The 25,472-nt window shown below is 45.3% G+C and overlaps 1 protein-coding gene across 5 annotated transcripts in view; it reads left to right on the top strand.

Moving 5' to 3' along the window:
- The window catches only part of DGKD (diacylglycerol kinase delta), a 119,155-nt gene that overhangs the window by 32,395 nt on the left and 61,288 nt on the right, over positions 1-25,472 (top strand). Inside the window, exon 1 of one of the 5 annotated variants that reach the window (XM_088021490.1) lies at positions 10,458-10,590. The exons of the other annotated variants lie outside the window; for them this stretch is intronic. The gene's annotated coding sequence lies outside the window, so the exon portion shown is untranslated. Of the gene's footprint in view, positions 1-10,457; positions 10,591-25,472 lie in introns of those variants that run through there. 5 annotated transcript variants of the gene reach the window in all.

The following is a 25,472-nucleotide window of genomic DNA, read 5'->3' as shown; positions in this document are numbered from 1 at the left end:
GACCTCCAACACTGTAGATTTTTAGTTTTGATCATTTTAGATATTTGATATAAATGACATTATAGTGTATATTATTTTGTGTCTTTGCGATCTATGCATTTCCTAATATCATGGCACTTGGGGGATTTTTCTAGTTGTATTGTTATTATTTCTAGTTTCATTCTACTATAATCAGAAAATATACTTTATGATTTTAATCCTTTGGAATTGTTGAGACTTTTTATGACCCACCAGTTTTCATAAATGTTCCATGTGCATTTGAACATAACTTTGATTCAGTAGTTCCTGTATGCATTTGATTAGGACAAAGGTTTAGTTATTTTTCTCAAATATTTTATAACCTACTGATTTGTTTTTCTGTTTGTCCTATTAGTTATTAGGATTTATTAAAATCCCCTACTGTGATTGTGGACTTCCCTGTTTTTTGTTTTCATTCTATTAGTTTTGCTTTATATATTTAGAGGGTTATTTTTAAGTGCATATAGATCTGGGGTTATTTTACATTCTTATTAGATCGAATTTTTTATGAAATAACCTTCTAGTCTCTTCATATTTTTTTGCCTTAAAGTTTATTTTGAGTTACTATAGCTGCAATATCTTTATTTTGGTTGGTAATTGTTTTGTAAGTAATTATATATCATTTTCTGTTCTTTTCCTTTCAGAGTTTTTGTTTATATTTAAGGTATATTTTTTATAAGCAGCAGATGGTTGTGTAGTTTTTAAAATTGACCACTGTAGTATTTAATTTTAAAATTGACCAGTGTTTTTGATGGAATTGCATTATGTTTATACTTAGATACTCTTGTACTTGGGTATAAATCTAACATATTATTACTTGTTTTTGTCTTTTTATATTTTTTTCACACATTTCTTCCTTTTTTAAATGGATTAATTATTTCGTTTTCCCTTCTCTTGTAGCTTGTTTCATATACATTATTTTAGTGGGTATTCTACAGATTACAAAATGTATCCTTGCCTTAGTAAATTGTAATAGTTAGTACTTTTAGTGCTTCCCTGGTAATGCAAGGATCTTAGAGCCTTTATACTCTCTATACTCTTCATTGCTACTGAAATTATAATTGAAATTACAGTTAATTTGTGGTACTTAAAAACAAACCTCTATACTTTTTTCTTGCCTTTCTGATTGTTGTTTATTTAATTTTACAAATATTTGAACCTCCTAGGACATTAGTATACAGTCCATAGTCATTTAGCTTTATAATGGATATTTGCCTTTTCTGTTGCTCTTCAATTCTTTCTGTATTTCTGTGTTCCATTTGGGGTAATATTTATTCTGTCTGGAGAAACTCCCTTCAATATTTCTTTAGTAGGGGTTTCTATTTTTGTTTGAAAGTATCTTTATTTCAGCTTTTTGAAGGATATTTTTGCTTGTTATACAATTCTAGCTTGGCAGTAATTTTCTTTCAGCAATCTAAAAATGTTATTGTAGGGACACCTGGTTGGCTCAGTCAGTAGAGCACGTGACTCTTGATCTTGGGGCTGTGAGTTCAAGCCCCACACTGGACAGAGAGCTTACAGTGAAAAAAAAAAATTACTGTATTTTAGCTTCCATTATTTCTCTTAGAAGTAATTTATCAGTCTTATTGTTGCTGCTTGGATGGAAATATACCTTTCTTCCTACTTCCTACTACTTTTAAGATTTTTATTATGTTTTATTTTGATTTTTCTGGCATGTTTCTTTGTATTTATTTTGCTTAGCATTCCTAACACTTCTGAAATCTCTGGATTTACATTCCTTTTCTTGTCAGTTTGGGCAAAGTCTTTTTTATTATTTCTTCAAGTGTTGCTTCTACCCATGAATTTTTCCTCTTATTTTGGGGCTTGTATGTTAGGTCTTTTCACTGTCTTTCATATGTTTCTTATATTCTTTTTTTTTTTTAAGATTTTATTTATTTATTTGAGAGAGAGAGAATGAGAGATAGCACGAGAGGGAAGAGGGTCACAGAGGGAGAAGCAGACTCCCTGCTGAGCAGGGAGCCCTATGTGGGACTCGATCCGGGACTCCAGGATCATGACCTGAGCTGAAGGCAGTCGCTTAACCAACTGAGCCACCCAGGCGCCCCTGTTTCTTATATTCTTTAAAAAAAATATTTTCTGGGGTGCCTGGGTGGCTCAGTCGTTAAGCGTCTGCCTTCGGCTCAGGTCATGATCCCAGGGTCCTGGGATTGAGCCCCACATCGGGCTCCCTGCTCCGTGGGAAGCCTGCTTCTCCCTCTCCCCCTGCTTGTGTTCCCTGTTTTGCTGTGTCTCTCTCTGGTCAAATAAATAAAGTCTTAAAAAAAAATTTTTTTTCTATTCTTTTCACTCTGGATGCTTTATTATCATTATTATCTTCTGATGTTCTTCAGGTCTGTCTTATCTGTTATTAAGTCTTTCTATTGAGTTTTCACTTTCAGTTATTTTATCTTTCAGCTTGAGAATTTTCATTTGATTTTTTAAAAAAGGTTTCTAGTTACCTGCCAAAGTCCCTATAGTAAGCATATTTATTTTAAAGTCTTTGAAAACTTCAAATATCTGGTTCTTAATATCTGGTTCTTTTATGGGTCTTTTTCTATGATCTGGTTTTTCTCTTGGCTTTTGTTCCTTTAGTCTTTTTCCCTGGTATGTCTGTTAATTTTGTTTCACAGCATTGTTGGAAAAATTGTCAATATAACTTTATGCTCAGATGATGATGTCTTCCCTTACCATTTACTTTTGCTTCTGGTAAGGTAGGCAAAGTAGCAGCAGATTGTCTTAAATCTAGTTTGTGATAGAGCTAATTTGAATGTGGGCTTTACTTTTTCCATTGGCTGGTCTCTTTTCATTTCCTCTGCTTTTTTTTTTTTTTAATTCAGTAGTTAATATATAATGTATTATTAGGTTCAGGGTAGAGTTTAGTGATTCATCAGTTGCATGTAACACCCAGTGGTCATAACATCAAGTGCCCTCCTTAATGCCCATCACCCAGTTACCCCATCCCTCTGCCCACCTCCCCTCCAGCAACCCTCAGTTTGTTCCCTGTAGTTAAGAGTCTTTTATGGTTTGCCTCTCTCTCTGTTTTTATCTTATTTTATTTTTCCTTCCCTTCCCCATGTTAATCTGTTTTGTTTCTTAAATTTCACATATGAGTGAAATCATATGGTATTTGTCTTTCTCTGACTGACTTATTTCGCTTAGCATAATACATTCTGGTTCTATCCACGTCGTTGCAAATGGCAAGATTTCATTCTTTTTGATTGCTGTCACTCCCTCTGCTTTCATGGGATACTCCTTTAGGACTCTCAGCTGTAAATTGAGGTATTAATCTCTGTTGGGCTCTGCATTTGTGTTTTTCCCACCAGTCCTATGGTATTGCCAGAAGCTCTGTTCAGCCTCTCAGCCTCTTCCACTTAATGGATGAATTGGCAATTGTTGCTAGTTTAATTTTTCTGTATCATGTCACTCAACAATACTTATAGGTATCTGACATTAAGATCACTCTTTATAAAATGTGAGAAATATTAGATACCATTTACTTGAAGGATAATATATTTACCAAAGGGAATAAAGTTTGGTCTTTATCACAGTTTATGAAATTTGTTGTTTAGGTCTTCTTATGATCCTGTTTTTAATTTTCTTTTTTTTTTTTTTAAAGATTTTATTTATTTATTTGAGAGAGAGAGAGAATGAGAGAGAGAGAGAGAGCATGAGAGGGGGGATGGTCAGAGGGAGAAGCAGACTCCCTGCCGAACAGGGAGTCTGATTGCGGGACTCGATCCCGGGACTGCAGGATCATGACCTGAGCTGAAGGCAGTGGCTTAACCGACTGAGCCGCCCAGACACCCCTATTTTTGATTTTCTTGACCTTCCTGAGACTGATGAGGAATTATTCTCTTTCAGAATAATTATATTTGTCATTTTATTCTTATATTTGTAACACTTTTCACCTTCACCATTTTTGAAGCTCTTTATTTATTTATTTTTAAAGATTTATTTATTTGAGGGAGAGAGTGAGCGAGCAAGAGAGAGAGAGAGCACAAGCAGGGGGAGTGGCAGAGGGAGAAGCAGACTCCCCCCGAGCAGGGAGACCGATGCGGGACTCTATCCCAGGACCCTGGGTTCATGACCTGAGCCGAAGGCAGATGCTTAACTTGACTGAGCCACTCGTGCGCCCAAACACATAAATGTTAATACCCTCGTTACTGAATAATTATTTGTCAGTAAGGTAACATCTTTTTTACACTGAACAGCTTTTACCACTAACTGTACTCTGTCTGATACTAATATTGCTATATCTCTTTGTTCAGAATTTAACTGATAATGCATACTCTGTCTTCTACCCTCACTTTTATCTTCAGTTTTTCCTTGCTATTTTAGATTTAATTCTTGTAAGCAACATATTGTTAGAAGTTGTTTTTCCTCAGTCTGGAGCTGTTTGTAATAGTGAGCTTGAGACATTTTCTGCTTGTCAGGATTTTTGCACATCGGACTCCTGTGTTTAGTGGCTGACTGTGTTGTGCTTTCTTGATTGAATGCTTCCTTGGTATCTCTCTTCTGTTTTGCATTTTTTGAGTGGTATATGAACCATTTACATTTATATTTGTTAGTGATTTGAATTTTTTTTAATTCTTTTTTTTTTTTTTAAAGATTTTATTTATTTATTTGACAGAGAGACACAGCCAGAGAGGGAATACAAGCAGGGGGAGTGGCAGAGGGAGAAGCAGGCTTCCCGCGGAGCAGGGAGTCTAATGCAGGGCTTGATCCCAGGACCCTGGGATCATGACCTGAGCCGAAGGCAGACGCTTAACAACTGAGCCACCCAGGTGCCCCAGTGATTTGAATTTAAAAATTCCTTTAAAAAAATACATTTAAAATTCCACAAGTTTTCTTATGCTTATAGCCAGCCCATGTGGTGATGTCCTTTTTCAGTGAAGCTGTGTACCTGATGGGGTGTTTAGCCACATAGAACATAGAACAGCCACATAGAACTCGGTGCTTTCTTTGACCAACCATTGTTGTTTGTATCACACTAATGAAAACGAGAAAGCACTGAAGAACAAAGAAGAAAAATGGTGTAGAATGTTCTGCTTTCCACAAAGGAAACAAAATATGGTGTTTTTTACTAGGTAACTCAAGCAGCATGGTGTTTCCAGTGTTGGTGTTGGAGGGGAGGCCTCTGAAGCCAGCCTTGCTGTTGTTACCATCTTTGTAGATACCTGTAAATTTCTTTTTTGTTCTTTTTCCTTTTTTTTTTTAAGCAGACTCCATGCCCAGTGTGGAGCCCAACATGGGGCTTGAACTCATGACCCTGAAATCAAGACCTGAGTTGAGATCAAGAGTCGGGTGCTTAACCAACTGAGCCACCCAGCGACCCTGTACATTTCTGCTTGAAATCTCATGGGACTATTTTTCTCTTATGTGATAATTGGATTTTGCTTACTAGTTGGTCTGGTATATAGTGAATCTTCTTTTTTTTTTTTTAAAGATTTTATTTATTTATTTGAGAGAGAGAATGAGATAGAGAGAGAGCATGAGAGGGGAGAGGGTCAGAGGGAGAAGCAGACTCCCCGCCAAGCAGGGAGCCCGATGCGGGACTCGATCCCGGGACTCCAGGATCATGACCTGAGCCGAAGGCAGTCGCTTAACCAACTGAGCCACCCAGGCGCCCTATAGTGAATTTTCTGTCTTCCAGACTTGGTCTTGGTTTTCCAGCTTCGAAAAAGGTCTTTTTTTCCTTGTATTTTTTTGTATAATTCTGGTTTGTGTGCTTTGTTTTGTTCTTTGGGAACTTTGTTGTTTATTCATTTATTGATTCAGCATGTGCCTTTTGAGGGCTTGCTCAGGGCCAAGCACCAGGCTTAGTGGTCACCTGTCATTGGTGAGCAGAAATGGAGAGGGGCTCTTCGGTAGTCTTCTGGGGGCTCAGCGAAGCACACACAGAGAGGTTACAGGCTAAAACAGGTTACAGGGAAGGAAGGCTATGTGGGGCATCATAAGGAGGACCCCCACTGGTATTGGGGTAGAGTCAGGAGGACTGCCCCTGAGGAAGTAATGTCTTAGATGTGAAGACTGGATAGTGGTAAATCAACTAAAGGAAGTGTGTGCAAGTGTTTGAGTATTTCTGTATGTCTCATGCCTGTAGGCGTCCTAGAATGGGGCAAGTTGAGGGACCAGTATGTGCAAAGGCCTTGTGGTAGAGGATGCAGTGTAGACTGTGTGAAGAAGCAGAAGAAGGGCTGTGTGGCTGGCTGAGGCCAGAGGGAGAGAGAGACCGTAGGAGGCCATGGGAAGGGCTTGGGACTTAGTCCTTCAACCTGTAATACCATTGAATAGTTCCGTTTGGTGAAATTCCCAGATTTGCCCTGAGAATGTTTTACTCTGGTTGCATTGTGGAGAGAGAGCTGGAGGAGGAAGGGGAAGGGTGGAGGATAGGGGGAGACCACAGCCCTCACCAAGAGAGGGCTGGTTCTGAGTGGAGAGGGGTGGAGGGTGGGCAGCGGACAGGTGGTGCATCAGCGCAGCCAGGGCAGAGGTGGATGAAGGTGTCAGGTTCCACCTGGTGCAGCGGCTGGTTACATGAGTTAGAGTCCAGGGGCCAGGGAGGCGTAGGGGTAGGGTTCTGGATCTTCTGTGTCTGCCAGGCTCTTCTGCATTATTTTAATTTGTTGGTTTTCTCAGATTCTATTTATGAAAGTTTTAACTTTGTTTCCTGTTGCATTTACTTGTGATTTTTACCCCTATCCAGCATAGCTTTCACGTTGCTTTAGTTTGTTTTTATCCTGGCTAATTCTTGTTTGATAGAGCGGTATTTTAAAAATACTTTCTGTTTAATGTAGTCATTTTCCGCTTCAGGGAAGGATTTTCTATACTCTTTTGGGTTTCCAAATGTTTTCATTGACTTGGATTTCTCCCCCTGCCCGAGCTCTTTGTCTTTGAGCTCTCTGAAGTGGTTTTCGTTGTCTTCCAGTCCTGCGCGGACTTCATTTATGGCCTTTCCGTGGCAGCTGGGAGCTCTAGAGCGTGCCAGGCATTGAGGGCTGTCAGAGTGCAGGGTTTTTACTGACTTGTTTCTCCAAGTCAGTGTTTTCATCATTTTCAGTTTTTGTCCCATTTTAATAGAGATGTGATGAAATTTCATCACCTCCTTTAATGTTATTCAGAGTTTCAAAATGCAGCAGGAACAGGTCGAAGCAGTGAGGCACAGCTCAGCTGTGTTCTCACGCTGCCACCCAACCCATCCCTCTGAGTCCCTCCTCTCAGTCCGTTTGGTTTTCTTTGTTGCCATGCTGTAGTGTGTGCTGCGGGAGAGCAAGGGGTTTTGTTTGTTCTGCTCACTGCTTTGCCCGGGAGCCAGCACACAGTATTTGTCGAGGAGTGACTTGATGGCCGCTCGTCCCAGGAGGGTTTGGGCCCCGTCCCCTCGCTGCTGTCCCTCAGCAGAGCGCTTCCAGCGGGCTGCACTCCGGGTCGCCATACAGGTCTCCCCTCATGCAGCCTGTGCTCCCGTGGGCGCTGCGGGCCGAGCAGTCACAGAAGCGCAGGCCTGCGGTGGGGGCCAGGAGTCAGGGACGAGAAGCTCGGAGGCCTGAGGCTGAGAGGGAGCTGTGGCCGGCACGGTGCCCTGGTGTGGAAGTGGCTCCTGCCACAGGAACATAGAGCGTAGAGCGTGTGAGGGTGGAGAGATGGGCAGAGGTCAGAGGTGAAGTGCTTTTCGGGCTGTGTGGAGTTGGGGCTTTTTTGCCATGGGTACGGGGAAGCCATTCTGATTTTGGAAGCCCTTTTTGTTACAAGTCTGGCTGCTGCCGAAGACTTGATCTTCCAGGAGCAGGTGGCCAGGATGGGTGTGAGGAGGCCGAGCGGGTGGCCTTCTCTGTGGCTGGGTGGGAGGTGTGGAAGCCTCGGTGGAGCCACAGTGGAGACAAGGGGCTGGATGGAGAGCATGGCTGCAGGTGTTTTGGTTAAACACTTCTCATTACCAGTGGCGTTCCTTGTCTTACATGACTTGGGAGTTGAGTAGGGTGCTGAAGAAAAATGGGGTTTTGAGCAGTTGGTGATTACTGCTTCCCAGAAGGCAGCTCTGCACGCGGCCCCACGGTCACCTCGTGTGTGCAGGGCCAGACTCAGGTGGCTGCGGACACCCTCCCTTTACCAGGGGTGCGTCACTGGCCCCTCTAGTTCTAGAAATTTCACCTGAGAGACTGACTTCAGGGTCGCTGGTGTCGGAGGCACTGTCCCTTTTGAGGGAGGCAGAATCAGCTGAATTAAATTTAGTGAAGAGTTTCTAAACTAGGACAAAGGGACTTGTTATCGGAGGGGGACACAGGTGCTGCGGATGCACAGCAGGAAGCAGGACGAGGGCTGGCTGCAGGCAGGTGTGGGCTGAGTACTGGCCCGTGTCCCTCGGATGGCAGGGAGCCGGGAGCCCGGAGCCCGCAGGGATTGCGAGGCGTTTGCACCCACGTTGGCTGACGGTACCTCTCTGGAAGTTTCACTGCCTGGAGCCCTTCACCCCTGTCAGCGATGTCACCTGCTGTCACGGTGTCATGTGCTCGTGGCCCTCGGGTTTGCTTGAGCCCCCTTCCTCCGGCTCCTCTGGCTGTGGTGCTGGCGCGGGGCGGGACCTTGGCCCTGGGACCAGCATCTGGCTCTGGTTTTGTCGAGGCACGCATCCAGTTCCCCGAGCTGGTGGGTGGGTGTCCACGACACCCTCCCTCTGTTGGGGCTCTGGGACGGAGGCTGCTCTCAGCAGGGATCCAGAAAGCCAGTGCTGTTGGGGAATAGGGGCCCGAGGGAAGGACGGAGCTTTATGAGTTATGCCACTTGTGTGTGAGGGACTCATGCCGTAACATGTTCAGTTACTTTTACTTCATTTATGGGGAAAATTATATGCTATGTTGTATTTCCATGCTTTGGTTTTTCCCAGAGGAAACAGGGTCTCTGTCCTTGAATGTCCAGGATCTGCATTTCCTCAAATGTAAGGACCTAGACAGTAGGACTAGGTTATGTTCCTTTCTTTCTTTCTTTCAAGATTTTGTTTATTATTTGACAGAGAGAGACACAGCGAGAGAGGGAACACAAGCAGGGGGAGCGGCAGAGGGAGAAGCAGGCTCCCTGCCGAGCAGGGAGCCCGACGTGGGGCTCGATCCTGGGACCTCGGGATCATGACCTGAGCCGAAGGCAGATGCTTAAATGACTGAGCCACCCAGGCGCCCCCTTTATTGTTGATCATACCCACCATGGGCCCTCGTGCTGTGCCAGTGCTCAGGGGCAGGGACTGGGAGGCCTGGCCATGAATCCCAGCTCAGCCTCTCGCTAGCCGAATGGCCCTGGGCAAGTTGCTAAAGCACTCGGAGCCTCAGTTCCCTTATCTGAGAAATGGGGGATAGTGGTAGTACCTACCATGGGGTCATTGGGAGGATTAAATGAGTTAATGCAATGTAGGCATGATATAAGTGTTTGCTACTATTAACGGTATGATTATAGGCACTCACTGCCTATCCAGTGGGGGAATTGAAAGCGGTGAAACTAATTTATGATGCCATTTGGTACTAATCAGACATTTTTCTTTTAGTTTGGTTTACTTATATTTCTTAGGTGAAATGTTTCATACATTCTGTGTTTGCTAAATAATAACTTCTAATTAAATCACTGTGGATTATTCTAGACTTCACTGGACCTAAAGCAGTCTGACTATTTTACCCTTATCCTTGGGGTCCTGGCAGCAACTGCACTTGAGTTGGACCTTGAAGAGGAAAGACAAGTTTGACTGGAATATATCTGAAATATAAAACCATTAAAAAGAGTCACATTCTGCCCATTTCTAAAAGCGGTATAAATCATTGAGTGCCATACAGTCTTACCTCATACTGTCCAGGGGACCTGGCGCTCCGCAGCTGCCCCAGCCTCTTGCCCTGCCACAGACCTGCTCTTTGTCGGGAACAGAGTCCTGGTGCACAGGTCATCCTGGTCTCGGTAGGACACCTCAGTCTGAAGGCCCTCTCCCCAAGTTCCCTCCGTAGACCCTGCCCATTCCTCAAAGGTCGGGTGAAAACGCTCACTTCTGTCGGATCTTCCTCTTCATGCCGTGGTCAGAAGGGAACGCGCTGCCATCTTCTGCTCCCTCAGGGCAGTGGTTCCCAAACTTGGCTGTGCCTGGGCACCCTTGGGGGGGGGGGGTCCTGGCACCATCCCCAGAGATTCTGATGCTGACTTGTAAATGGGTGATTTTTTAGATTTTGAGGTGCAGCCACGTTTGGGACCCACACTCACGTGATGCCAGATGAGCACAGGCTCCTTAGTAATCTGTGCACTCTTGGTCACACCTTCTTAGGTTTTGACTTGAGGCCAGGGGTTCTCTTGAAGCTGTTGTCCCCAGTGCAGAATACACATGGGCTGTGCCAGCGAGTGTGAGCCAGGAAGTAGGTTTCATTGCTTCTTTCTGTTCAGAGAGGATATTGAATTGTTTCTTCTTTGTGAGGTCCTACGGAACAAACGTCCATCGTTGTGGATGATTCTGTGGGCCGGGCCCCTTCTTGCTGCCGTTACCCTCTTACAAATGCCTTGAGTACTGGGCCGAGGAGCATCCTGGGAGCTGTGTGTCTCTGGATTCTGGTGAGCAGCTTTGGGTCGGGCCAGCTCCTTTGGGGTGTGTGTGTGTGTATGTCTCTCACCAGCTCCTTTGGGGTGTGTGTGTGTGTGTGTCGCCAGCTCCTTTGGGGTGTGTGTGTGTCGCCAGCTCCTTTTGGGGTGTGTGTGTGTGTGTGTGTGTGTGTGTGTGTCGGGCCAGCTCCTTTGCTGTGTGTGTGGTGTGTGTGTCGGGCCAGCTCCTTTGCTGTGTGTGTCTGTGTGTGTTTCCAGCAAGTTTGATGGTTTGAAAACTTCTTGTTTACCCCTGGAGAATACAGGAATAATTCGGCAACAGCACGGCCTTACCTTGGCAGTCTGATTTCTGAAATTGAACAGGAACCAATTGGAAAAGATGCATGTTTTGGAAAGACTTGTTTTTTCTTCTTTCAACCACCCATTGTGGTGGCACACTCTCTCTGTTGGGCGCCTGAGGGCAGATGGAGGTGGACAAACACGTTCCCTGTGCTCAGGGACTTCTCAGAAGCTGTTAGACATGAAAAGAGGTAATTATTGTGCCCTGTGACAAGTGCAGCAGAAGTAGGTGCAGAACACAGTGGGAGCCCAGAGATGGAAGTGGCCGTGTGGGCCTGGGGGCTGCAGGTGGCCACTGAGAAGGGGTATGCATGTGGGCTCTGGGGCGGAGTCCAGGAGTGTCTCAGGACCTGAACCGTGTGCAGGGCAGCTTATCCATTTATTTTGTAGAGTGTGTACATGGTAATAATGCTTTTAGAGGAGATTTCAAGGGAAGGGGGAGGAAAGGTCACAGGAGCTCAGCAGTTGCTTTCTTTCTTGGGGTCCCCTTCAGTTCTATGTCAGAGGCATATGGTACATTTCACACGTTATACGCACAGCAGTGTGTGTATAATTTTATATTTTCGTCATAAACACTTCCACATCATGAATCTACAACGATCACTTTTATAGGTGGAGATATTTTGTTAGGGGTCGCAGAGTTGATCAGTTAACCTTTTTATTTCCTCGCTCCTACAGCATTAGGGACTTAGAATGCTCTCAGCTTTTCCTATTGATGATACTGCTAGAGCGAGCATCTCAGACCACAGTGGGGGAGGTCTGGGAAGCTGGGTGTGGTCTCCCATGCAGAGCAGCCCCTGTGCCCGGCCCCTGCCCAGGAGAGGGCGCCCTCCCGGAGGGGGCAGCCTGCGCTCTGGCTCGTGTCCTTTTCCACCTCTCTTGCCTGCCCTCAGGGGTGAGAAAGTGAAACTTTCTTCTGCTGACTTTGATTCGGGTTTGGTTCTGGTTTACAGCTTCATCAGCTTCTGTTTACCTGATTTTGAATGGATCATAATTGGAACTGTAACGTATCCTAAGTCCCCAGAATCTCGGGCAAGGATGTCACATACCTGTGATGAAGGAGGGGGCAGGCTGGGTTTGATGATGAGGAAGCGGGCTGGTGGGGGACCTGGGCGGAGGTGACCGAGCTGGCTGAGGAAGAAAGGACAGCAGAGGGGTGGGCTGGAGAAGGGCGGTGGCGAAGTCCGCACGTGCTGGTGTGAGGGCCGACGGGGGTTGGAGGGAACGGAAGGAGCAGAGGCAGAGGGCGGAGAGCCAGAAGCGAGTGCCCGTTGGCATCATATAAGAACAGAATAAAGGGAAGGAGAGGCCCTATTAGATACATTTAAATTTATTTGTAAATTTCAGGAAGCTGGATTGGCCAAATAAGGGGGAATTGACAATAAAGAGTGTTTTCAGGATAAACTGCATCCATGGCACAAAAAGGTGTGTCCGTATTTTAGTATAATTTCCTATAAATTGAATGAGAATTTTATTCTCCTGTGGAATATACATGTTTAGGGGGCTGCTTCTGTGGAATGCCATATTGAAATCTCATACAACTTCCCTGTAGGATGTGGCAACCTCTGCTTAGTCGTGTGTCTGCATCATGTGGCTTACTAGGTAAGCAGGCTTTGCTCCTAGCATCATCCTAGTGGTTGCCCTGAAATGACTGTGTCAGAATAACCATGCCATACAAAGCAAGGAGTGATTTGTCGTGTCTGTATTTGTAACTTCCTTTTCCCCAAGGAATATTGTTGAAATATTTAATGGTATCCAGAGGTTTTACAACATCTGTTATAAAGATGGTCTTCTTTGTTAGCTGTGTGACTCTGTTTCCTCATCTGTGAAATGGGGATAACATCTCCTAGGTCACCGGGTTGGCAGAAAAGTGCCCTCTGAAGGTTTCCTGGTTTTTATCTGCACCACCACTCATCAGTGATAGTGGGATTATAATAGAGTTCAACTTGCCACACTTAGCAGTTATTACAATTTACAGGAATTTCAAAGGATTTCAGATGAGGACCAGAGAGTGTAGAAAAATAGCATCTGCAGCTGAAGAGTAGATATCGGGAGAGTTACTCTCCTTAGGAGAAAAACTTTGGTTTTCCTTTACCTTTTACTTCTCCTGTTTTTAGTAGTTATTGCCCGATAACTCTAAATTAAAAAGAAGCTATGTAATGAATTTAAGTAATATTTTCAGTTGTTTTAAATCTTATCTGTTTGGCATTCATGTTTGTTGAATGAATGAAAGTTCCTTAGTAGAACTACATAGGGTGGAACCCTGGACCTGACTTGCTCAGCTGTTTCCAGCAGACGTCAGCCTGTGGGGTAGCCAGGGCTGCTCCTTTGGTGAGGAACCATGACCTTTATCCAGATTTCAACATCAGTTTTCCTTCTCAGCTTGTTTGGAGCTCAGATATTTCCTGGACAAAACCCCTGCGCCAGTCACTTTGGCTTAGAGAGAGGAAACGCTATATATATATAATTGGCAGATTTCCTTCATGGAAACTCTTCCCAATTTCTGTGACTGCAGGCCTGGAGCTGGGGTGGGGAAAGTCGTACTTGTGGGCTGAGGGTGTCCCACGAGGCCTCTGAAGCTGGAAGACCTGCCAGACGGGAAGCCCCACGTATTTAGGGACAGTAGCTCCTGCTGCCTGGGCTCACTGCCATGAGCAAGCCCCCCGGGGTTGCTGCTCAGGCGCCGGGCTGCAGGAGAACTGACCTCATGTCCTGGCCGTGCCAGCCGTCAGCTGTAGGACCTCCACTTCTTAACACCTGTCGCGTCATCCTTCCATTGGCAGAGTCGGGGCCGCACTACCTCACCCGTGGTGGTGGGGGCAGGCACCCAGCACATAGTAGGTGCTTAGTGAATTAAAGACTGTGACTGTTAAAACACCTTTTGGCCAGGGAGCAGGACCAGGAGAGCAGCGCAGGAGGAAGTGAATCTAGTGAATTACCCCCTTCGTAATCCACTCTGTGTTCTCAGTTTTAAGAAGCAGGAAGAAGCAGGCGTTGAGCCAAATTGGTAGTGTGTGTTTGCTAAGTGTGGGGTTTTGCTGAAGGCAGCACCCGCCTCTGGGTCCTAAGAGCCAGGTACTCCACACAAGGGCTTAGGATTCGGTTCTTAACGGTTGTTCCAAGGAGGCAGAGGGGAGGGGACACTGTCTTCTTCTGGCAGCCTTCTGGTGAGTGCTGGGGCCAATGGTGGGGGTCTGTTAGGATTGGGGGTGGGGGAGGACTCTGTTACTTGTCTGCGCGGTGTGGTGTGACCAAGGAGGGATTGCACTTGTGAAATCTAGGCTGTTTTCACAGTGCGTGCACCCACACACGCGTGTGTGTGGTGAATTGTTAACACTTCTAATTGTTTTTATTTACAAATGATAGAGGAAACAAAAACCAAAGTGGACAGTTGAGAGACTGCAGTTTGACTCCAGTACTTTTGTAAAGTAAAGAGTTCTTTGGGGAAAAAAACCGTGGAGAAGGTATGTGGATATGATTGAGTTTTTTCTTTAGGTGTCTAGGAAATTAATAACTCTAGTCCTCCTTTACCCGGTATTCTTTGGTACGTGTGCCAGGGATATGATTGCACCAAGTGCTGTCTGGTTTTTTTCCTTGAAAGTTAGGAAAATGGTACCATTCTGTAGGGTATTATGTTTAAAAAACCTTGCTTTCCTGTCCCAGAATAACCTGGAATTTCAGAGTTGGTAGAGTAGTGAGTAGGAGCTTTTTATTTCCTTGAAAAACTTGTTATCAAGTTAAGATAATTCCCCGCTCTGTGGCGGGGAGGCTGCTGTTTATTGACTCGGTAGTCTCCCCACTTCCACAGCCACAGCTGAAGCACCTGATTTGAAATGTAAACTCAGAAATGAAACCTGTGATCTCCCCCCTGCCCCTTTAATAAAGTCAGGAGGACTGTAGGAGCCGCTGTACCAGTTCTGTACAGGATGTTTAGCTAAACCTCCAGACCTCAGCCTGGGGTTGAGGTGCTCATGGAAGGCTGGGAACGCCACCTGCACAGGGCTGCTCAGGCCCTACCCAGGCTGGCCTCTGTCCCTGCTGGACTGTTTGTTTGTTTTTTTAAAGTAGGCTCAGTGGCCAACGCGGAGGGCTGGAACTCAAGACCCTGAGAGCCGCTCCAGTGACTGAGCCAGCCAGGCGCCTCCTGCTGAACTTGCATTAGAAAAGCTGGTCCGTGCCAGGTGCCCTCTCCACTGTTGGCCTGATGTTCGATGGCTGCGAAAGCCCAAAGATGGTGGAACAGAGTAATTGCACATTTGGAGAATAGTGGGGAGTGGGGTTGGTCCCCACCCCATCCTTGGTGGGGCCGGAGGGACCCTGACCTTGACGCAGGAGCCCTGGCTTCTGTCCTGCCCCTGACACTGAAAACCAGGACCACTTCTGTGACTGGAAGGCAGGGGCCCAGGTGTAGCTGAGCCTCCAGGCCGCTGTCAGTTCTGGCTCTCTCTGTCTTCTGAGGAAGGAATGCTGTGGTTTGCTTTATGCAAAAGTATTTAATCACACCAGGGTATAGAGTGGGTATTTGTTGTTCCCAAAGCCGTAAGTGCTGCTTTGTCCAGGGCGCTGCCAGTTCACACACCCTATTGTAGATAACACCATTAATTATTTTTAGCACCCACTTTGACTTGCAGAAATTTCCTGGCTTGGGTGATAAAACTGTATGGTCGCTCTAGTCATTCAGAGAAAGGTTCACCCTGTCCTTTAAAGAATATTGCAGTGCACCAAGATATGTTAACGTTATTTTTATAACTTAGTTGAGTGGAATTGCTGTACAGTGAACTGTGCTGTTTAAAGTGTACGGCTTGTTGAGTTGCCCCACCCCTATCCCTGTTGAAACTGTCACCAGACAGGGTAGCTGTCTAACACTTCCATCCCCCCTGAGAGTTTCCTCATGATCTATACTTTCTCTGCACCCCTCTCCAGGCAAACATGGATCTGCTTTCTGTCTTTAACATTATTTTGCTTTTTTAGAATTTTGTCTAAATGGAATAATTCAATGTAAATGGAATTGAATAATAATTCAGTATAAATTGAAAGTATGTCCCCCCTTTTATGGGATCTTTGGCTCACTATAACGATTTTGAAATTTTCCACAGTGGGTATATCAACAGTTTGTTCTTTTCCCTCAATTTGTTGATCCATTTACCTGTTGATGGGCATTTGAGCAGTTTCCAACTTTGAGCTATTGCAAACAAAGCTGCCATGAACATTTGTATACAAGTCTTTGTGTGGACATATATTTTCATTTCCCTTGGTAAATACCTAGGAGAATTGCTGGGTCATAGAGTAGGTGTGTGCTTAACTTTTAAGAAACTGCTCAGCTGTTTTCCAGAGTGCCTGGAATTTTATATAACCACCTGCAGTGCAGGGCGTTCCAGTGGCTCCGCATCCTCATTGGCACCTGCTGTAGTCAGTCATTTATCTTACATGTCCTAATAGATACGTAATGGTATCTCATTGTGGTTTTCATTTCCATTTCCCTGATGACAAATAATGTCAGCATCTTTTCATGTGCCAATTGGCCGTTTGTTTGTGGTTTTTTTGTGAAGTGTATGGTAGAATCATTTGTCCATTTTTGCATTGAATTGGTTGTCTTATTATTGAGTTGTAAGATTTCTTTATATATTCTGGATACAAATCTTTGTGTGATGTATGTGTTATGACTGTTTTTCCCAATTTGTGGCTTGCCTTTTTTGTGCGTGGCGTCTTTAGAAGAACAGAGTCATTCTCTTTGGTGAAATTGAATTCATCAGTTTTTTTCCCTTATGGTTCATGCTTCTTGTTTTTCAATCCAAGGAACCTTTTTCTGCTTCAGTATTACAAAGGTTTTTTTTTTCTTCTAGAAGTTAGGATTATGACTAATGTACAGTTAATTTTGTGTGTAATGTGAGGTAAGCGTTGATGTTCATTTTTTTCCTTCTGGATGTTCAGTTTTTCCGGCAGCATTGTTGAAGGGACTTTTCTTTTCTCATGAATCACCTTGACACCTTTACCACAAGTCAATTGACCATATGTTTGTGAATCTGTTTCCAGACTTTCTGTCCTGTTCCCGTGATCTGTATGTCTAATCTTACCCCAAGACCACACTTTCTTGGTTATTATAACTTCACAATAAGTGTTGAACTCAGGGCAAGTCCTCTAACTTTTTTTTTTTCAAGATTTTATTTATTTATTTGTCAGAGAGAGAGAGAGCGAGCACACAAGCAGGGGGAGAGGCAGAGGGAGAAGCAGGCCAGGAAGCCCGATGTGGGACTAGATCCCAGGACACTGACACCACGACCTGAGCTGAAGGCAGAAGCTCAATTGACTGAGCCACCCAGGTGTCCTGCAAGTCCTCTAACTTTTGTTCTTAAAATTGCTTTGGTTATTTCTAAGTCCTTTCCATTTTTGTGTTAAATTTAAAAAATAGGCCATTTCTACAAAGTAAGCTTGCTGGAATATTTTTTTTTTTAAGATTTTATTTTTAAGTAATCTCTTCACCCAACGTGGGACTTGAACTCACAACCCTGAGATCAGGTGGTCCAGCCTGCTGGAATCTTGATTCAAGTTGCATCAAATCTATAAATCAGTTTGGGGAGAATCGGTATCTTAATGACATTGAATTTTCCCATGAATGTGATATAACTATGTATTTACTTAGGTCTTTAATTTCTCTCAGCAGGGTTTTACGGTTTTCAGGGTAGATATCTTCAGTGTCTTTTGTTAGATTCGTTCCTATGTAGTTTATTTTTTGTTCCTATTAAATAAATGAAATTAAAGAATATGTTTCATTGTTTGCTGCAAAAAAATAAGAATATAATGGATTTTGTGACCTTGGAAGACAACTTATTAATTCTTGTAGTTTTTTTGTAGATTCCTCAGAAATTTCTATATGAACAGTCGTATCATCTGCAAATAGGGAAAGCTCTACTTCTTTCTTACCCAGATGCCTTATATTTCTTTTTCTTGTTTCATTGCAAAAGCTAGGACTGCTGGTATAATGTTGAATAGAAGTAGTGAAAGCAGAAATATTTTCATTTGTTCTGATCTTAGTAGGAAACAGTTCAGCTTTTTACTATTGAGTATGATGTTAGCTGTAGGCTTTTTGTAGGTACCCTTTATCAGTTTGAGGATTTTCTTATTTGCTGAGAATGTTTATTAGGAATGGGTATTGAATGTTGTCAGATGCTTTTCTGCATCTACTGAAGTGATCATATGTTTGTTTTCCCTTAATTTTGTTAAAGGGCAAATGAAACTGATTTTCAAGTGTTAAACCAACTTTGTAGTCTTTTTTTTTCTTTAAAGATTTATTTATTTATTTATTTATTTGACAGGGAGAAAGAGACAGCGAGAGCAGGAACACAAGCAGCGGGAGTGGGAGAGGGAGAAGCAGGCTTCCTTCTGAGCAGGGAGCCCGATGTGGGGCTCGATCCCAGGACCTCAGGATCATGACCTGAGCTGAAGGCAGACGCTTAATGACTGAGCCACCCAGGCGCCCCAAACCAACCTTGTATTCTTGAGACAAACCTTATTTCCTCATATTATCCTTTTTATTTATTGTTAAATTCAACTTGCTGTTATTTTATTAGGGATTTTTGCATCTGTATCCATGAGATACTGATCTGTAATTTTCTCTTTCCTTTTACCTTTGTTGGGTTTTGGTACTCAGGTTAAGCTGGCTTTATAAAACATATAAACTAGCATCATAACAGAAGGGGGGATATAATTGCTCCCCCCTCTGTTTTGTTTTTTTTTGATATAATTTGGTGTTATTTCTTTCTTAAATTCTTGTTAGAATTTACAACAGTGAACTTGGTGTGGAGTTTTCTTTTTGGGAAGATTTTTGATAATACCTTTTGACATTTTCTATCATAAATTAAAACTTTTTGAGCCTTTTTTTTTTTTTTAAGTAGGATCCACATCTAGCATGAAGCCCAGCGCGGGGCTCAAACTCACAACCCTGAGATCAAGACCTGAGCTGAGATCAAGAGTCGGATGCCCAACTGACTGAGCCACCCGGGCACCCGCATAAGTTAAATGTTTTGATGGATATAGGCTATTTAGGTTTTCTCTTTCTTATGTCAACGTTAACATTATATGCATCCTTTCTTTCCCCGCTGATTTCTGTTTGTTGGAGGGCGGGGTGTAAGCTTTACGAGAAAAGGGATGTCCTGGGGTATATTGACTCACTCTCTATTCCAGCACCCCAGAGCCGTGTCAGGCACAAAGTAGGCATTCTATAAATATCTGTTGGGTTAACTGGCTCGTTGTTGCTGTGTGTCTGTCACTTGGCATCTCTGGGAAGCTTTCCTGTCTTCTCCATCCACATGTGACTGTGTCAGAGCTGTGTCATGATGAAGGGAGGTGGCTCCCGAGTCACGCCAGCTGGCCTCAGCCAGCCCACATGCCATGCCCTCCCACGGTGGCTGTTCAAGTATACCCGGTGATGCGTCCACAGTCCTGGTAGACAGACCCTCTGAGTGTGGACTTGCCAGGGGAAAAAAATATTTTCAACCCTTTTTCTGTTTTGGTTTTTTAAAATGTTAAATCCTGTGGTTGGAATGACTTCTTTTCAGTTTTGAAATATACTTGAAATACCAGAGGAATACAGGAAGCTTGGTCAGAGGAAAGGGATAAATTGTTTAGAGTTAGGAAGGGGGGTTATACATGGGGCAAGATTATCCCAAAAGGTGGTTGACCTTGTGTGTGATTTACCTGCCTTCCTGGGAATGTGGTCTGAGATATCCTTTCCTGGATCGCTTTCAAATGATCTCTGTGGACCAAGTACATTAGTCACTTGGGGAATTAGAAAGGACGGTGTAATTTGGACTGGGCATCTCTGAGAGGACATGACTCTGTTCGGGTCCCTGGCATTTAGAGGGGCCTAGTGCCCCCTCCCTCCTTTGCGTCTCAGTGGCTGGGTCTTTGCACCTCCATCAGCTGCAGAGGTTGGGCGTGGGAGCTGAGAACAACAGCTGTGCCCCTCATGGTCATGTCTCCTTCCTGAGCCCCTGCTGGCACTCAGCAGCTCCCCCAGACCACATGGGTCAGACACTCCCTCCCTCAAGGAGGGAGCTCCACAGGCCACATCATGCCCTGGAGGTGACCAGTTGGCCAACTGTCTTCTGGCCCCTGCCCTGCCTCCTACAGCAGCGTGGCCTTGGGGAGTCAGCTGTCCTCTCTGGATATCTGTTTCCTAACACGTGACACAGGGTTGGGGCACATGGTCGTCCAGTCATAGGCGTGTGTGTGAGTCTGTGACCTCGGCGTCTGGCTGAATCTCAGCAGGGCCACGGGACAACGGTGAGTTGTGAGGAGCAAGGGCTCACGCACAGCGTCTTTGTCCCCCCCCCCCCCCCTTTCCATCACAGCCATCAGATGTGAAACCTTCATAGTGTTGGTAAGATGTCTGGAGCCGGTTTCCTCAGAGTTGGTCCTGGAGGGCAGGAGATGGCTGCCTGGCACGGTGGGTGGCCTGGGAGGGGAGGGACATGGGGACACACAGGAAGAGGTGGACAGGACCCCGCCTCCAGTGCTGCTGCTGGCGTCGTGCTTTGTCGGGAGCAGGGCTTGAGCACGCGCTCGCACACGTCGCTGTGTGGCCTCCGTGTGGGGCATGGTCTTTTCCCAGACAGCCTGGCCCCCGACTGAATTACAGGGAAGTGGGAGATAATGGGACTCCTCAGTGTGCGGGGTAAACCACCTGGAGATGTTCCCTGCAGGGTGGGGACAGGGTGTCGAGGGGGGTTACGCTCAAGGCTACATCACTGTGGTATGTTCCATGGTCACAAGGGTTTTCACCCTGAATTGCTCAGTGAGTGACCCTTCGTGTAAGTGGGGCGGGTTCCATTCTGTGAGAGTTCATTGAGCACGTGCTACCTGCCAGGCGCCCGGGGGTTCCTCTGGGAACAGACCGGAGACCCTCCTTGTGGGGCCAGAGGCAGAAGGGACAAGGTGCAAATTCCATCTTTTTTTGTAACACATTACATTTAACCCCTCCACATCAAATTCTCTTTATGCTCTTCCTGAGATATATGTGAGCAGTGGTTTATATATCCAAGATAGCAGCAAACTTCTTCTACAGAGGGCCGGATATTTTAGGCTTTGTGAGCTACAGGGGTCTCTCTGGCCGTAAGTAGCAGTCGGAGATAATATGTAAATAAACAGGGATGGCTGTGCTCCCATACAACTTTCTTTAAAGAAGAGGTGGCAGGCTGTAGAGTTATGTCCTCAGATTTGATTTTCAGTGTTATTATTTCAACCTTACTGTTAGTTTTTTAAATCAAGCTCCCTTGGTGTTGCTGCCCATTTGAGTTGAGGGTTTTCGCTTCTAGTTAACAGAGAAATCAAGTTATTGACCTGGAAGAGAAAGAAGATTCCATTTCTGTGCCTCCATCTGCGATGTTGAGGGTGGTGTCTCAAGGTTAGATTTGGGATGTTGAACAGGAAACATAGGTAACGGTGGTTCAAATAAGGTAGAGGTTTGTTTCTCTCTCTCTCCTCGAAAAGACCAGGGGCAGCAGTCGGGCTGGTGTGGAGCCCCGCGGTCGGCAGAGACCCAGCTTCCACTCTGATGGTCCCCTCATGGGGCTAGATGCCGGCTGCAGGAGCCGCAGGGAGGAGGCTGGCTGGGGCCGCCTGCGCTGTTCTGTCTTTTCAAAGAGCTTTCCTGGGAGCTCCCCGGGTGCTGTCCCTGAGCTTCAGGGGCGGTGGGAAAATGTGCTGGTAGCCAGGCTGAGCAGGAGGCTACCCGGAACAGCAGGGCCATTCTGGAAGGTAGAAAGGGAAGATGCTAATTGCATAGGCAGCTGGTAGTTTTTTTGTCCCAGGTGTTGAGTTTGTAGGTTAAAAAAAAAAAAAAAGAAAAAGGCAGAGATGTATTTTAAAACACTTTACTTTAGACTATATGGAAAATACAGAAAACCAAAAGAAAAAGAGAAAAACTATGCAGTCTCACCACCTGAGATGTCAACTTCCAGTTTTCCGTGCTGTGTGTCCTGCCCTTTCAATCTCTTGTTTTGTTTTATGCAGTGATGTGAAGTAAATGTGCCCTTTCCGAAATTCTTTGTAAACCTTGTTTTCCCCCTAGTGTGGTGTTTGTCTCTTTTCTGGCTGCATCGACTGTTGTCTGGTAGGTAGTCCCTGGTTTACTTAGGCACTGGAAGTATTGGAGTGCAAACATCCTTGAGATAAGCTCTTCAGTCAAGGTGTGCACAAGACTTTGTCCTGAGGGCCGACACCTGGCAAGTCAGCAGATACACATGTTCTTTGCTCTGGGAAGTCTCAACTGCCTGATCAGCTTGACCTTCAGTGATCAGAAAAGTGTATGGCTGACCTTGGGCTCTAGAGGATGCTTCTGTCTCTTCTCTTCCTACCTGATACTTGTTGACTGTAATGTTACTGTAGATGGACTTGGCTTTGTGCAGATTTGGCATCAAATAATCCCAGAGAAAAACAGATGGATTGTGACAGCATGGAAGCAGCCAGATTTAAGACCGTCGAAGCGTTCCCATCACGTTCCCTCCATCTCCACATCCCTTCAAGACCCACTGCCAGGGTACTTTTCATTTAGATTCCATTATCACCAGGATAACAATGACCCTAGTGCTTGAGCTAACGACTTGGAGTCAGTTTTTCCCTCTGTGCGGTAGCCATGAGGCAGATGCAGTCACAACCCTTTCTGCGGCTCCGTTTCTCTCACAAGTGCACTGGCCCAGCCCCTGAATGGGGCCATCCCTTGCCAGGGCGTGGCCAGCCCAGGAGGAGCACAGTCCTGGACTTGGGGCCTTCGGGCTCTGCCTGGGAACTGCTTATTGTATCTTAGATCTTTGTGCATTTTGCCAGTCTAACTCAGCCACAGACTCCCATCCGTCAAGCTGCTTCACTTTTTTAAAAGGTAAAGTTCTGGGGCGCCTGGGTGGCTCAGTCGGATGAGTGTCCGACTCTTGATTTCAGCTCAGGTCATGATCTTGGGATTGTGAGATCAAGCTCGGGCTTGATCTCGGGCTCTGGGCTCAGCAGGGAGTCTGCTTGAGATTTTCTCTTTCCCTCTCCCTCTGCATCTCTGCCCCCCACTCTCTCTCTCAAATAAAGAATCTTTAAAAAAAAATTAAAAGGTAAAGTTCTGTATTCACTGTAGTATTTCCTTATGTACTTTAAAAATGTGTACTTTTATTGCTGTTGTTTCAAATGCTTGGTTACAAAGTTGCAAGGGTTTTGAGTGTCTGCCCCAGCTCATCCTTTCCCATGAGACTGCTTATTTTCATTCTGAATGTGAAACTTTGCAGCAACTCAAAAACCGCATTGTAGCAAAACACCTGTAATGTTTTATTCATGCTAAGATTGGTGTGTTACTCACTTTTTTATACAAAGAACATGTAAAATACACTCAAAAGTCTTATCGTTGAGATTCTAGATAGAGACACTATTATAGAGACCTGTGGTTCTCAGACGTGGGAGAGAACAGGGTTGGGGACGTGGGATTTGCCACTTGGACAGAGGACATTTGGCAGTTGGAGACACTTTGGTTGACATATGGGGGCTGGAGTGGGTGGGGTCCATGCTTTGTGTCCAGGAATGCTGCTCAACATCCTATAGTGTTGTAGGGGACAGCAAAGAATTACTTGGCCGAAAATGTCAATAGTGCCAAGGTTGAAAAACTCTGATACAGGCAAATAGTTTTGTAGGTGTTTTCCTATGAATATCAGTAAATAGTATAACAGTGGGATGATTTATACATACTAATTTGTAACCTGCTTTTAAAATGCATTATATTATGGGGCACCTGGGTGGCTTAGTCAGTTGAGCACCTGACTCTTGATCTCAGCTCGGGTCATGATCTCAGGGTCGTGAGTTCAAAACCTGTGTTGGGCTCCACGTTGGGTATGGAGCCTACATAAAACAAACAAAAAAAACATAAAATAATGCATTATATCATGAACATCTGTGTCCATGAATACATGCTCGCATTGCACTTGTAAAACTTGGCTGTATGGTATTCCATTGTGTGCTTTGGAGATTTAGGTTCTTTAGAGCACTTTGCTGTTGGAGGCACGTGGCATTTTGCCTTCTGTGTGTGTCAGCTTCTCGTTTCCTGCCTGCTGTGGGGGGGGAGATGTGGTGTGGGGCACCACCTCCACACCTGGGGTGCTCTTTGTTGGCATTCCCCCTCCTTCCCCTACCAGGGGCTGTCTGCCTCCAGCACCCTGCTCAGGGCCACCTATAATCTCTGAGGTTTTCCACACGTTGAGCACATTTCAAAGGTTAATAAAGCACTGTAGAAATACTGAATAGATGAATTAACCCCAAATATTTTTGTCACATTTCAGTTTTAGGCATAACTTTTCCATTTTTGCTTCATCTTGCTTTTTCTCCCTTTTTAAAAATCTGTCCTCTGATAGATTACAGGTGATTTTGGGCTCTGGCCCAGTTGGCTTTGCCTCCTACCTGAGTGTCCTGTGTTCCTGGGGACTGGTCACCTCGGGAGGGTTGGGAGCTGGGGTGGGGCGGAGGGTGCTTATCCTGTGTGCTCTGGGCCCCTGGGCAGGTGGGATCATTGCGAGGGTGGGGATCCCTTTTGGCCTTCGAAGCTGTCCTGAGATTGGAGATAAGCACAGCTTTAGAGAGAAGTGCCCTCGGCGCCTCTGGGGGTTGGGCCGTATGCTGCGGGGGGCCTGGGGAGGTCTGGCCCTGCATTCTGGGGTTGCTTTCGCCCAGGGACCTCCTTGTTTGTACGGTGCTATTTTTGTGTTTGGTATTGCCCTCCGTGAGGAAGTCTGTTGCCTACGCACATCCCAGCTGTTTTGAATAGTCCGGGTCTCAGGGGGCTTCAAGGTAGGGATCTGTGTGTGGCGAATCCAGTGTTTTGGGCCGCATCAGAACAGCAGGATGTGAGTAACAGGAAGTGACAGAAATTACCAAACGCGCCAGATACTTATTCTTGGCCACCTTTCCGAGTCCCGCAGGCTGGGGAGCTATATTTAGCACGGTATTTCCAGGTTCCTAATCCTGCCCGGACACTGTCCCTTTGCTCCTCGTTTGGTCAGTGACTGACCAAAGTGACTGAACTTTGAGGTGCTGATTTGTTACTCCATTGTCTCTGGCCTCCTTCGCTGATCCACAGGGTCTTGTACATCGATTTTAAAACTCGTCTTTTGTTTTTGCTGGGCCACTTCAGTTCTGATCCACTTTGAGCAGGTGGAAAATGTTCTGCAAGAGGGGAGAGCGACAGGTAAGAGTCCCAGGTGTTGGTGGGCAGTGAGGCTGTGGGAAGCCACGGGGGAAAGCAGTGAGGCTGTGTGAAGCCGTGGGAGAAAGCAGTTGAAATGTAAGGACTTCAAATGAAGAGAGTGAAAGGAATTGAAGATTACTGTAAGCAGCTCTAGAAGGGTTGATTTTTGTCTTGGTATTTCTTAGAGGTGGAAGGCTGGGATTTTTAAAGCCACAGGCATGGCGATATGACTTCCCCCACATGCTAGAAACATCTTTGGTCCCCACCTGGTCAGACAGAAAGCCTGCAGGTCCGATAAACTTCCCTGTGATGAATTTCCATTGTGAACTTTGTCACAGGAGAGATT

The sequence above is a fragment of the Eumetopias jubatus genome, unplaced genomic scaffold (genome assembly GCF_037043125.1).
Source record: "Eumetopias jubatus isolate StellerSeaLion01/CBP00866 unplaced genomic scaffold, mEumJub1_p1.0 scaffold_3, whole genome shotgun sequence".
Taxonomy (NCBI): domain Eukaryota; kingdom Metazoa; phylum Chordata; class Mammalia; order Carnivora; family Otariidae; genus Eumetopias; species Eumetopias jubatus.
Note: the sequence above shows the minus strand (reverse complement) of the source record. Positions and strands in the feature narration are given on the sequence as shown.